The sequence below is a fragment of the Apodemus sylvaticus genome, chromosome 1, assembly GCF_947179515.1.
Source record: "Apodemus sylvaticus chromosome 1, mApoSyl1.1, whole genome shotgun sequence".
Taxonomy (NCBI): domain Eukaryota; kingdom Metazoa; phylum Chordata; class Mammalia; order Rodentia; family Muridae; genus Apodemus; species Apodemus sylvaticus.
The window spans coordinates 174,084,830-174,099,929 of NC_067472.1; positions in this window are offsets into that span (position 1 = coordinate 174,084,830).

The following is a 15,100-nucleotide window of genomic DNA, read 5'->3' on the forward strand; positions in this document are numbered from 1 at the left end:
GAGCATCTGTCCAACTAAAAGACTCTTTCATCTTAGATATAAATTGAATACAGCTTTGCTCCTGTGACTGTGTAGAGGGGCAAAGTGGCAGGCAGGGATCACCAGAGAAGAAGATCACTTGGGACATACCCTGCTAGGATACCACTAACACCCAGGAGCTTGGCAGCACCACAGCCAGCTAGCTGGGCATCCACCCTGCCAGGGGTTACCTGCCCTGTAGGGAGGCAATTGGAGGTAGTCCCTTGCTTAGAGGTGAGGCACTGCTATCTGTGCTCCTGTGACAGTGTAGAGGGGCAGACTGATAGGCAGGGATCACCAGAGTAGAAGATAGCTTGGGACACACCCCACCAGGGCTTGACCTGCACCCAGGAGCTCGGCAGCACCACAGCAATCTGTGCCAGGGGGAAGCGGGTCGCTCAGGGTTGCTGAGATAGGCTTGCAGGCACACGAGAGGGGCAAGTACCAGCCAGTGACAGCAGGATCAACTAACACCAGAGATAACCAGATGGCAAAAGGCAAACATAGAAACATTGCTAACAGAAATCAAGGCAATATGGGACCATCCAAACCCAATTCTCCCACAAAAGCAAGTCCTGGATACACCAACACATCAGAAAAGCAAGATTTGGATTTAAAATCCCAGGACATGATGCTGATGGAGGGCTTCAAGAAGGACATAAATAACCCCCTTAAAGAAATACAGGAGAACACCAGTAGACAGGGAGAAGCCCTTGGAGAACTAAGGGAAAACACAACAAAACAGGTAAACAAATTGAACAAAGCCATCCAGGATCTAAAGATGGAGGTAGAAACAATTAAATCACAAAGGGAAAAAACTCAGGACATAGAAAACATAGGAAAGAAGTCAGGAGTGATTGATCCAAACATCATGGATCCAAGAGATAAAAGAGAGAATCTCAGATGCAGAAGATAGCATAGAAAGCATGAATACAACAGTCAAAAAAATGAAAAATCCAAAAAGCTCCTGACCCAAAACATCCAGGAAAGCCAGGACAAAATGAGAAGACCAAACCTAAGGATTATAGGTATATAAGATTGTCAAGATTTCCAACTTAAAGGGTTAGTAAATGTCTTCAACAAAATTATAGAAGAAAACTTCCCTAACCTGAAGAAAGAGATGCCCATGAACATACAAAAAGCCTACAGAACTCCAAATAGATTTGACCAGAAAAGAAATTCCTCCTGTCACCTAATTATTAAAACACCAAATGTACTAAACAAAGAAAGAATATTAAAAGGAGTAAGGGAATAATGTCAAGTAACGTATAAAGTTAGACCTATCAGAATTATACCGGACTTCTCACCAGAGACTATGAAAGCCAGAAGAGCCTGGGCAGATATCATACAGACCCTAAGGGAACACAAATGCCAACCCAGACTGCTATATCCAGCAAATCTCTCAATTACCATAGATGGAGAAACCAAGGCATTTCATGACAAAAACAAATTTACACAGTATCTTTCCACAAATCCAGCCCTTCAAGGGATAATTAATGGAAAACACCACAAAAGGAGGGAAACTACACACTAGAAAAAGCAAGAAATTAATCTTCTTTCAACAAATCCAAAAGAAAATAACCACACAAACATACAAATTGCATCAAAAATAGCAGGAAGCAACAATCACTATTCCTTAATATCTCTTAACATCAATGGACTCAATTACCCAATAAAAAGATATAGACTAACAGACTGGATTCATAAACAATGCCAAACATTTTGCTGCATACAGGAAACGCCTCTCAGTATCAAAGACAAACACTACCTCAGAGTAAAAGGCTGGAAAACAGTTTTCTAAGCAAATGGTCCCAGGAAACAAGCTGGAGTATCTATTCTAATATCCAATAAAATAGACTTTCAAGTAAAAGTCATCAAGAAAGACACAGAAGGACACTTTGTACCCATCAAAGGAAAAATCTACCAGGAAGAACTCTCAATTATGAACATCTATACTCCAAATACAAAGGTACCCTCATTTGTAAAGGAAACTTTACTAAAACTTAAAGCACACATTGTACCCCACACAATAATTGTGGGTGACTTCAACACCCCACTCTCCTCAATGGACAGATCAGGAAAACACAAACAAAACAGAGACACAGGGAAACTAACAGAGGTTTTGGATCTAATGGATTTAATAGATATCTATAAACCTATAAACCATTTCACCTTCTTCTCAGCACCTCATGGTACCTTCTCCACAACTGACCATATAATTGGTCACAAAACAGACCTCAACAGATATAAGACGATTGAACTAATTCCATGCTTCCTATCAGATCACTATGGAGTAAGGGTGGTCTTCAATGGCACAAAAAACAACAGAAAGTCCACATACACATGGAAGCTGAGCAATGGTCTACTCAATGATACCTTAGTCAAGGAAGAAAAAAGGAAAAGAAAACAGAACCTTTTTAGAATTTAAAGAAAATTAAGGCACAACATACCCAAATTTATAGAATCCAATGAAAGCAGTGCTAAGAGGAAAACTCATAGCTCTGAGTGCCTCCTGAAAAGAAGCTGGAGAAAGCATACACTAGCAGCTTAACAACACACCTAAAAACTTTACAACAGAAGGAAGCTGATACACCTAAGAGGATTAGACGGCAGGAAGTCATCAAACTCAGGGATGAAATCAACCAAGTTGAAACAAAAAGAACTATACAAAGAATCAACAAAACCAAGAGCTGGTTCTTTGTGGAAATCAACAAGATAGATAAAGATTTAGCCAGACTAACCAGAGGGCACAGAGACAGTATCCAAATTAACAAAATCTGAAATGAAAAGGGAGAAATAACAACAGAAACTGAGGAAATTAAAAAAATTATCATATCCTACTACAAAAGCCTATAGTCAACAAAACTGGAAAATCTGGAGGAAATGGACAATTTCCAAGACAGATACCAACTACCAAAGTTTAATCAGGATCAGATAGATCATCTAAATGGTCCCATAAACCCTAAAAAAATAGAAGTGGTCATTGACAGTCTTACAACCAACAAAAAGCATAGGACCTGATGGTTTTAGTGCAGAATTCTATTAGACCTTGAAAGAAGACCTAAAACCAATACTCTTCAAACTATTCCACAAAATAGAAACAGAAGTAACACTACCTAACTCATCTATGAATCCACAATTTTGCTAATACAAAACCACACAAAGATCCAAAAAAGAAAGAGAACTTTAGACCAATTTACCTTGTGAATATCGATGCAAAATTACTCAGTAAAATTCCTGCAACCTGAATCCAAGAACACATTAAAACAATCATTCACCAAGACCAAGTAGGCTTCATCCCAGGCATGCAGGGATGGTTCAAGATATGGAAATCCATCAATGTAATTCACTACATAAGCAAACTCAAAGAAAAAACCACATGGACATTTGATTAGATGCTGAAACAGCATTTGACAAAATTCAGCATTGTTTCATCTTAAAGGTTTTAGAAATAACAGGAATTCAAGGTTCATTCCTAAACATAGTAAAAGCAATATATAGCAAACCAGTAGCCAATATCAAAGTAAATGAAGAGAACCTTGAAGCAATCCCACTATAATCAGGGGCTAGACAAAGATGCCCTCTCTCTCCATATTTATTCAATATAGTATTTGAAGTTCTAGCTAGAGCAATTAGACAATATAAGGAGGTCAAAGGGATACAAATTGGACAAGAATAAGTCAAATTATCACTATTTGCAGATGATATGATAGTACACTTAAGCAACCCAAAAACTCCACCAGAGAACTCCTACAGCTGATAAACAGCTTCAGAAAAGTGGTCTCATATAAAATTAACTCAAGTAAATCAGTAGCCTTCCAATACTCAAAGGATAAACAGGCTGAGAAAGAAATTAAGGAAATGACACCCTTCATAATAGCCACAAACAATATAAAGTATCTTGGTGTGACTCTACCCAAACAAGTGAAAGATCTGTACAGGAACTTCAAGTCTTTGAAGAAAGAAATAAATGATCTCAGAAAATGGAAAAATCTTCCATGTTCGTGCGTTGGCAGGATTAATATAGTAAAAATGGCCATCTTGCCAAAAGCAATATACAGATTCAATGTAATCCGCATCAAAATCCCAACTCAATTCTTCATAGAGTTAGAAAGAGAAGTTCTCAAATTCATCTGGAATAACAAAGAAACACAGGATAGATAAAACTGTTCTCAACCATAAAAGAACTTCTGGGGGAATCAGTATCCCTGACTGCAAGCAAAACTACAGAGCAATAGTGCTAAAAACTGCTTGGTATTGGTACAGTGACATGCAGGTAGTTCATTGGAATAGAATTGAAGACCCAGAAATGAACCCACACATCTATGGTCACATGATATTTGAAAACGGAGCTATAACCATCCAGTGGAAAAAAGATAGCCTTTTCAACAAATGGTGCTGGTTCAACTGGAGGTCAGCCTGCAGAAGAATGCAAATTGATCCATTCTTATCTGCTTGTACTAAGCTCAAGTCCAAGTGGATCAAGAACCTCCACATAAAACCAGACACACTGAAACTCACAGAAAAGAAACTGGGGAACAGTCTTGAGCACATGGGCACAGGGGAAAATTTTCGGAACATAACACCAATAGCTTATGCTCTAAGATCAAGAATTGACAAATGGGACCTCAATAAAATTACAAAGTTTCTGTAAGGCAAAGGACACTGTCAATAAGACAAACTGACAACCAACATATTGGGAAAAGATATTTACCAACCCTACATCCAACAGAGGACTAGATATTCAAGATATACAAAGAACTCAATATGGTAGACTCTAGAGAGCCAAATAACCCTATTAAAATGGGGTACAGAGCTATAGAAAGAATTTTCACCTGAGGAATATCAAATGGCTGAGAAACACCTAAAGAAACATTTAACATCCTTAGTCACTAGGGAAATGCAAATCAAAAAACCCTGAGATTTCACCTCACACAAGTCAGAATGGCTAAGATCAATAACTCAGGAGAAAAACAGGTGCTGGTGAGGATGTAGAGAAAGAGGAACATTCCTCCACTGCTGGTGGGGTTGCAAGCTGATACAACCACTCTGGAAATCAGTCTGCTGGTTCCTCAGAAAACTGGGCATGATACTACTGGAGGACCCTGTTATAACACTCCTGGGCATATATCCAGAGGATTCCCCTCCATGTAATAAGGACACATGCTCCACTATGTTCATAGCAACCATATTTATAATAGTTAGAAGCTGAAAAGAACCCAGATGTCCCTCAATAGAGAAATGGATACAGAAAATGTGGTATTTTTACACTATGGAATACTACTCAGTTATTAAAAACAACAAATTCATGAAATTCTTAGGGAAGTGGTTGGAACTGGAGAATGTCATCCTGAGTGATGTGACTGAGTCATAAAAGAACACACATTGCATGCTCTCACTGATAAGTGGGTTAGCCCAGAAGCTTGGAATATCCAAGAAAAAATTCACATATCAAACGATGTCCAAGAAAGAAGGAGAGGCCCCTGGTCCTCGAAAGGCTCAGTGTAAGAGTGTAGGGGAATACCAGGCCAGGGAAGCAGGAATTTGTTGATTAGGGAACAGGGGAGAGAAGAGGGCTTATGGGACTTGGGAGGGGGGATTCAGGAAAGGGGAAATTATTTGAAATCTATGTAAAGAATATACCTAACAAAAAATACAAAAAAAGAAAAAGAGCAGGAGAGAGGGAGTGAGAGAGAGAGAGGGAGAGGGAGAAAGAGGGAGGGAGGGTGAGAGAGAGAGAGAGAGAGAGAGAGAGAGAGAGAGAGAGAGAGAGAGAGAGAGAGAGAAAGTGTATACACTTGACGCAGTGTCATTAGAAGCTAAAATAGGGTGTTAGATTTCTGAAGCTTAAGTTATACATAGTTGTGACCCACCAGACATGGGATGATTATGTTGGGTCATCCTTAAAAACAGCAATCTCTCTTAACCAAGGAGCCATTTCATAAGCTTTATATCCTGAGTCTTAAAGGAGTTTCCTTATAGGAAGAAGAAATTTTTATGGAATCGGGTTGCTAATTAACAAGTCCAATATTTCTGTGGTGTGATTTCTCAGTTAATTCTCCCCATCATGGTCATGAGTTATCAGAAACCTGAAGAGGCGAGGCTAGCTGGAAGTAGTATGTACCTGGTCTCTAATTCCTTCCTTTCCCTTCTCTTACTGTTTGCTATGTGGGCTTGTCCCATACCCTCCCATCACCATGATGTTCTGCCTTATTGTGTTTCCAAAATCAATAAAGTCAAGGAGTATAGTTTGAATACCCTGGAATCAGAAGCCCAAATAAATCACTCTTGATTTGTTTCTAACAAGTGCTTTGCCTCAGTAATGATAAAACCAGAACAGCTGATTTACCACTGACTGATCTTATAGACTGAGAATATATTGAACCATCTCAAATGATACCCAATCTTTGTGGTACTAAGTTCTGGCCCTGGCTTAACTTCTGGTAGCTTGGAAGGTGCACCCAAAGCTTCTTCTGGACACACTTTAGTATCTGTGCCTCCATTCCTGACAAATCTTTCTGTAAAGGTTTGTTTTCCTTCACAGGATTACTTATAGGTTATGTCTGTGCTTCCTGTTATCTTCATTGACATTACTTAGAAGGTTGAAGTGTCAAATTTTATCTGCACAGCTTCAGACATGGTTTGGACATTTGGAACAACTATTGTCAAGAATGTGGTCCTACACAGCCAAGGGCTTTAGGCATGCTAACAGTTGCTCACGAGAATATGTAAACTTTTCTACAAACTGAATAGTATAAGAATATTACAGACCAAAACCAAAACAACAAAAATAAAGAGGAAACTGAAATTAGTTTCTCACATTTTCATTTCTAGTAGCAAATTGATTACTGCTATATGAAGGTAGATTCTGTAGATTCAGTTGTTAATTCTGTACCAGCAGAGAGCTAAATGCTGGCAGGATCTTGGTATTGTTATTTCTGTAGCCCATTATCAGCCTCATATTTTGTAGATACTCACCCTTACTCACTAACCTAGAGGAAATCTAGAATTTTTTCTAATTGTCTGTGATAAAAAGGATATCACTAATAGCTGGGAGACGAAATGAGACATAGGACCTTTGCCAGTGTGCAGAGAGGCGAATGGACAGACCAGAGTGGAGCTAGCCATGTCCAGGATATAATGCCAGTATTAGTCAGGTTATGCATGATAGGTGGCTGGGAGACCGTCCTAGCTAAAAGGCCTAAGCTTTAAAATATTCAAAAGCTACCGTGTCATTATTAATACTGCCGGTAGTTCTGAGAAAGTCTTGTTACAGATCACAAGATGGTAACAATAAAATCATTGTTTGCAGGATCAGATATTTGGATGTTACTTAGGTTTGTAGGCTTTTGCTTCGGTTATTTTTCTCTTGCTGTGAAGGCAAACCATGACCAAAGCAACATACAAAAGGAAGTATTTAATTTGGGGATCACAAATGGTATCTGCATTCAAGTACATCCAACTGCGAGAGAGAGAGAGAGAGAGAGAGAGAGAGAGAGAGAGAGAGAGAGAGAGAGAGAGAGAGCGCACACACACACACACACACACACACACTTAATTAAAAATAAAATAAATATTTAAGAAAAAGAAAATGCTCAGGGCACTTTAAAGAGAGATAACTAAGACTCATGAAGTAAACAACTTGAGTAGCAGAGTCCATGACCGTCATGATGCTTTGGAATGTGGAAGGAGGCAGGCAGTCATAGGACTGGCTAGTAGCTAACAGCTTACATCCTTTTCCTTGAGTAAGGGGCAAAGGGAGAGCTAACTAGGCATGGCACTGGCTTTTGAAACCTCTAAACCTGTCCCTCATGAAACACCTTCCCCAATGAGGCCATATCTCTCAATCCTTCCCAGTTTCACCAACTGTATGAGCCTATGGGGGTCATTCTTACTCAAACCAGTACAGCCTTCTAGAAAACATGGCTTTAGGCCTTGTGAAGCACATTTGCACTTACTAGCAATGTGTATTTGCATGTTTTACAAGGTTTGTAAGAAGGACCTTGTGGGTCATCCTAGGGAACCTAGTGGCACATGAGGGTATATAAGGTTGATAGGTCCAGGAAGATCCTCTAATATCCTTTCTGTGTCTTGACTCAAATCATACTTTCAGATCTTCTCTATGATCAAGCCTGCTTTAGCTTTTCTCTTGCAAGCTTAAGTCCAAGCTGGAACCTTAGACATCCCTGGACTCTGAAAAAGATGTTTAGGCTATTGCACAAAACACCCAAGGCAGTTTCTTCTAGACATGAGTCAACATACATTAAGCCCTCATATAAACATTGTATCCTAATTCCCCTAATGTAACTAGAGAGAATGCTTCCATCTCACCATGGCACAGATAAGCTACAGCAATTTCTAACTTCCATAATCAGTGGTTTGAACTGGATCATTCCGGAACTTAGAGTTTACTCCTTGGAATCTCAACTAGCCCCACTGCAGAACAGTTTTGGGGTACCATCTTAGTTACATTTCCATTGATGTGAAGAGTCATTATGACCAATGGAACCTACAAAGGAAAACAATTTGGAGGCTCATACTTCAAAAAGGTGAGTCCATTGCCGTCAAGACAAGGAGCATGGCAGCAAGTGGGCAGGCATGGTGGCGGAGCAGTAGTTGAGAACTGCTGTGCATCTGATCCACATGCACCATGCAGAGAGAGAGGCCTGGGAATGGTGTGGGATTGTAAAATCTAAAAGCCCATCCCCCAGTGGCACACCTCCAACAAGGCCATATCGCCAAATCTTTCCCAAATAGTTCTTACCAACAGGGCAGGGATCAAGCGTTCAAACTTAAGATCTTATGAGGAGAACCATTCTCATTCAAACTTCCACAGATACTCTTTTGAGGGAGTCTTGTGTTGCCAGTTTGGAGGCAGCCAAAGCTGTGCACTCAGAGAAATGAAACACTATGTGTGTTTGCAACTGTTCAGTTGCTTGCAACCAGTTCAGGGAATGGCTGTTGCTTGGTTCATGGAAGAGGTAGCTGGGTTCCCCTAATTTCCAGATATGAGTGTTTGTAAGTATTAATTTGAGTGCTGACTAGATTAGACTAAGAGTCTTATCAAGGGGATTAATAAACCATAACTCTGGGTGTCCCTATGAGTGTGTTCCTGGATATGTTTATTTCCTATGGACCCTAACCTAGCCATACTCAAAAGTAGCATGACTTTTGGGAAGTAGGGTCTTGTCAAAGAAAATAGACCACTGGAGGAATGAGTTAGATAGACGTGTCTTTACCTGCCTTATGTCACCACTATGTTTTCTGGCCACCATTGGGTGGGCAGACTTTTCTTGATCACACCTGCTACTATTATACTCTGCTTCACTTCAAGCACAAAGTGATAAAACCAGTTGGTCATGGACTCAGGCTCTGAAGTTTGGAGCCAAAATACATCTCTATTCCTTTAAACTATCTCTCAGACAGTTGGTCATGGTGAGGAAAAGCTCATTAATGCATTGCTGCAGATGAGATTCTACAGTTGTCTGAGAATTGTCTGTACCTACCAGTTGGTTCGGAGGTAAGGAATGGTACTTTCACCTTCTTCATATCTCTGCTTACTAAAAGACCTGTATGTTGCTAGATCTTTCTTTTATGTATTTGTGAACTTACAATAAAATGTTTTGTTCTATGCTTGGATGTAATTATTTTTCCCTTGCTTTGCGAATTAACATGGAACTTTAGATATATTATTGAGGGCTTGATTTATTTGTCAGACCTTATTAAATTCCAGCTTTAATGTTAAATTAATGTTAACTTAATCTTAAAACACTATGAAAATGCTCTAAGCATATGGAGGCTTTGTTAGTGATAAACTCATTCTAAAGCAGTTCATTGTCTCTTAGAAGTCTGCTTTGTTTAAATTCATTGCAGTTTTTCTCCTGGGCAGGGACTGCTTAGCTTCCAAATGTAGCTCCCTTTTATTTGACTTGGCAACACAGTGGGATTGTTCAGGCTTTAGGGGAGCCTAAAGTGATGTCTTCCCTCAAGTTGTGATAAAACACTCAAAGCATTGCCTCCTCTGTGGGATATGTGAATGAGATTGCAGGAGATCATGGGTCTAAAAACTTCTAAAGCACTTTCATGACCATGTCAGACAGCTGTCTACTGCACAGGCCCACAAGTCTGATGTGTGATCTTGTAGCGAATAAAAATGTCAGTCCTGTCCTCATGCTCACCTGGGACAGAAGAATGGCTGACAGACTAGACTGGATTGTCTGATGTTTATCTACCAGCAGAATCAGGACAAAGTAGTCAGGGATGCGAACCACTCAGTTTTGCAAGCTTGTTACTTTAGGTGCTCCAGGAGGAGTCACTGGTTAGGAATTTAATTAGAAAATATTGGCAAATAATTCAATGTTTCCTAAAGCTCACTGGTGCACTACAATGTTTCTAGGTCCATGACAATTTTGGTTGGCTCTATTTTCCTATTGATTTTTCTTCTTTGTTCCCTGCCCATCTTCTATGTGGGTAGAGCAGTGTCTCAGGCTGAACCTGGCCCTTGTGTGGAGCCTGCTTTCCATAGTTTCTTTCCTCTGTGACCTCAGTGCCTCTGCAGACCTGCCAGGGGCTGCTTGGCAGTCACTTTGCCCCTGTTGCTTAAGTTTGTTCTCTAAGAACACTTCACTCCCTCCAAGTAATCGAGGGATAATTATAGCCATCACGATACCACCTCCAAGGACCAGGGTGAAAATTAATGAAGTACTTCTCACATGCTCTCAAGCACCTTCAGGAGAACTTGTTACTTTCTCACAGTATGTTATTCATCCCCTACCAGGTGGAAATTAGAGAATGAACCAGAATGATGCTTCTGGAAAAGCGGTAAGGAGGCAGTCTGCATCACAATCCATGCCACTGTGAGTTGGTGCCCTTGTTAGAACATGCACCCCAGGGTCCTCCTCACTACTGATCAACTCCTGGGTCCATGGAGATTTGGGCCATGAGTATTTAAGAAACACAGCCGCACTTCACAAGGATGCTAATAATCCATGGAGTTTGAGAGGGACACCTGTGTTTTTAGAGGAATGTGACAAAGAGGCTACAAAGAAGAAACTCATTAGGTGGAAGTGAGGGATTGAAGACAAATAGTACAGACCCCAGGGGAGTGGAGAGGATGGAGGTGGAGTCCATTCTTGCTGGTGCTGGGAATTGTAGGAACAAAAGGTTAGTTTTCCTGGGAACATTGAACAGAGTTGCTTTAAAAGAAATACAAATGGCGAATAAATTCATGGAAAAAAAAATGTTCATCATTCCTAGCCAGCAAGGCAGTGCAAATAAAAGCCACATTGAGATTCCATCTTACCCTAGTCATACTGTCAAGAACAAGGTCTAGAGAGATGGTTCAGTGTTTCAGAACACTTGATGCTCTTGTAGAGGACCTGTGTTTCCTTCCCAGCACACACATGGTAGTTCACAACCATCAGAGATTCCAGGTCCATGGATCTGATGTACCAGGTGTGCATACACCACAAACACATTCTTGCAAGAATACTCATATTCCTAAAATGAAGTAAATAAAACAAAAAAATGAAATCAAACAACAAAAATGCTGGTGAGGATGGGAGGTGAGTGGAACCCCATTCACTCCTGCTAGTAATGGGAATAGTGCAATCACCATAGAAATCACTAAGGAGAGTGTTTCCCCTCTATTTGTCATGCACTATCAGAGCCTCCCAGGTGACAACTCTATCCGTCTTCAGTCAGCAAGTACTTGTGGGCTTCGATAATAATGTCTGGGTTTTGTAACTGTATATGGGATGGATTACTAGGTGGGGTAGTATCTGAATGGTCTTTCCCTCAGTCTCTGCTCCACACTTCGTCTCTGTATCCCCAATGGGGGCACTAGATAAAGGACCCAAGGAGCTGAAGGGGTTTGCAGTGCACCATAGGAGGAACAAGGATATGAGCCACCCAGTACTCCCAGAGTTCCCAGGGACAAAAACATCAACCAGATAGTACACATGGCTCCAGACACCTAGGCAGCAGAGGATGGCTTTGTTGGACATCCAAAGGAGGACTGGTCCCTGGTCCTGGAAAGGCTCAATGCAGCAGTGTAGGGGAATACCAGGACAGGGAAGCACGAGGGGGTTGATTGGGGAACAGGGGGAGGGGAGATGAGCTTGGGACTTTCAGTGTGTGTAGGGGGAACCAGGAAAGGGGAAATAATTTGAGATGTAAATAAAGAATATATCTAATTAAAAATACAAAAAGATCACTAAGGAGCTTCCTCAAATATCCCCTCAGTCATATTAGCTGAAGGAATCAAAGTTAGCACACTGAAGAGGCATCTGCACACTTTGCAATAGGCAAAGACATAAAATCAGCCTACCTGTACATTGATGGATGAATAAAGAAAAGAAAATATCTATTCCTATATGTATCCAGTTTATTTTTACTTGGCCATAAAAATTAAGAATCTGCCATTTACAGAAAAAATGAGCAGAATTGGAAATTTTTCTAAAGATGTGTGTGTGTGTGTGTGTGTGTGTGTGTGTGTCTGTGTCTGTGTCTGTGTGTGTGTCTGTCTCTGTGTGTTTCTGGGAATTGAACCCAGTGTTTTTGCAAAATCGGTAAATACTCTTAATAGCTAAGCCATCTCTCCAGTCCCTTGGTTTAAAAAAATAATTTATTTTATAGTTTATTACTGAATCTGTTGAGGGCGAGGATGTATGCATTAGTTCCTACAGAGGCCATCAGAGGCGACCAGGTCCCCTGGAGCTGGAGGTACAAGCAGTTGTGAGCGTCCCCATGTTGGTGCTGGGACCTGAATTTAGACCCTTTTTCTCTAAGCCATCTCTAAAGCTCCTAGAAATCACTGATAAGCACAGCTGTTCTTTCTTTTCTCTCATCAGTGGAAGCAAGAAAAAAAAATGAGGACATGAAACCAAAAGGGAAACCCTGAGCATAGAGGTAAAGGGGGAATGGAAGAGTGAGAAGAAAGACTAACAGAGTGATGATACAATCACATACTGTGTGTGCCTGCAGACATGTCATGGTGAACTCCTTTGTACTCAATGTGTACTAGGTAAAGAAAGAAAGATGAGCAATGGGAAACTCACAGTAGTGACGCTGCTTGTCCCCTTAGAATCCACACTAGGATTTACTCAAGGTTTTTAATGCAGGGATGCAGAGTATTGTATGGTCAGAGCTGTGCAGTTCCTGGAGACATGCCACTCACTTTATTTGAACCTATGAAAATTGCTTATTAGTCTCTGGAATTATTTAATCCAAAATGCTGGGGATTCTAAATGATGAACAAAGGCAAAGAGCTGGATTCAAATCAAGTTATTCAGACTGACTGAAACTTCCATCTTTTTTTCTGAGCCCCAGTTTCCCCAGTATGACTCCCAGACAATAGACTAGGCATGACTTTTTCATCAAAGCCTGATGTGACAAGTGTATACACAAATAACTATAGAGAAAGGGATTATGGGTTTGCCTAAAGCCAGCTGAATGTGCCTGGAATCAAAGAGCAAGTATTTTTTTTTTTTTTTTAAAGAGAGTTCTCCTCTCAGAAGAATCTGCAGCTGAGAAAGATATACCAAGGTGGCAAGGGATAAGAAGCAGTGCTCAACCCTGTCTTGATCCAATTTCTACTACTGTCACAGAATACCTGAGTCTGAGGATTGTGTAAGAATAGAGGCTCCATGTGTATTCTTTTGTGATTGCGTTACCTCGCTTAGGATAATATTTTCCAGTTCCATCCATTTGCCTAAAAAAATTCATGAATTCATTGTTTTTAATTGCTGAATAGTACTCCATTGTGTATATATACCACATTTTCTGTATCCATTTCTCCATTGAGGGATATCTGGGTTCTTTCCAGCTTCTGACTATTATAAATAAGGCTGCTATGAACATAGTGGAGCATGTGTCCTTATTGCATGTTGGGGAATGCAATCATTGATAAGTGGATATTAATTAGCCCTGAAGCTCTGAATACTGAAGATACAATTAGCATATCAAATGATTCCCATGAAGAAGGAAGAAGAGGGCCCTAATTCTAGAAAGGCTTGATCCAGCATTGTAGGGGAGTACCAGGACAGAGAAAAGGAAGGAGGAAAGATAGGAGAATGGATGGAGAGAAGAGGACTTATGGGACATATGGGGAGGGCGGAACTTGGAAAGAGGAAAGCTTTTGGATTGTAAACAAAGAATATAGAAAATAAAAATATATATTTAAAAAAAAGAATCCATAGTTCACACACACACACATACACACACACACACACACACACACACACAAGAGACAGCCACTGGCCTAGTTTTAGCTTCTGAAATCTTAAAGCCTATGACACACTACCTGCAACAAGTCCACATCCACTCTAACAAGGCCACATCTTAAATAATTTCACTCCTTATGAGTCATGGGGCCCATTTTCATTCCAACCACCACAGTGATAAAGAAGTATGTACATAAATATGTATTTTGATGTTATAGAAAATGTCTGGGTTACTGAGGATGCTTGTGTGGGCTAGGCTGTTATATTGAATGTCAACTTCAAAAAATAATAAATATAAGAATCACACGTTTTTCAAAAAAAAAAGAAAAAGAATAGAAGCTCATTTCTTTCATGACCTACAGGTGGTAAAATCCAGGAACGTAGTGCTGGATCAGGAGAGGGCCTTATTTTGCATCAAGACAGGGTGGGAGGCTGGAGATCATAAGCTGGAGACAGGGTAGAAATGAGAATTTGTCATTGTTCCATAACTCTATTATGATAGCATTAATGTGTTCATGACATTGGCACGCTTATGCCATCTCTCATCTCTTGAAATTTTCATCTCCTATTTCTGCCTCAGCACCCATTACATTTCAGCTTGAATATGGAAGTGGGTGGGGGAAAGCACACTTCCCACTTCAATTGGAACAACTATTCAGCCTTGTCTAGACAGGAAGAATCTTATGGAATGGAACTGTCCTTGAGTAGAGGTACTGTGTGACCTTCATTATAGATGACCACAAAGATAAAGAGAACAGACGGTACCCCTCAGGACAGAGCTATAAGGGCCAACTATGTGATTGACTTCATCAACTCTCCTGCGCCCTCCCTAGTGGAAGTGTTCCAGGGATTGTCTTGTT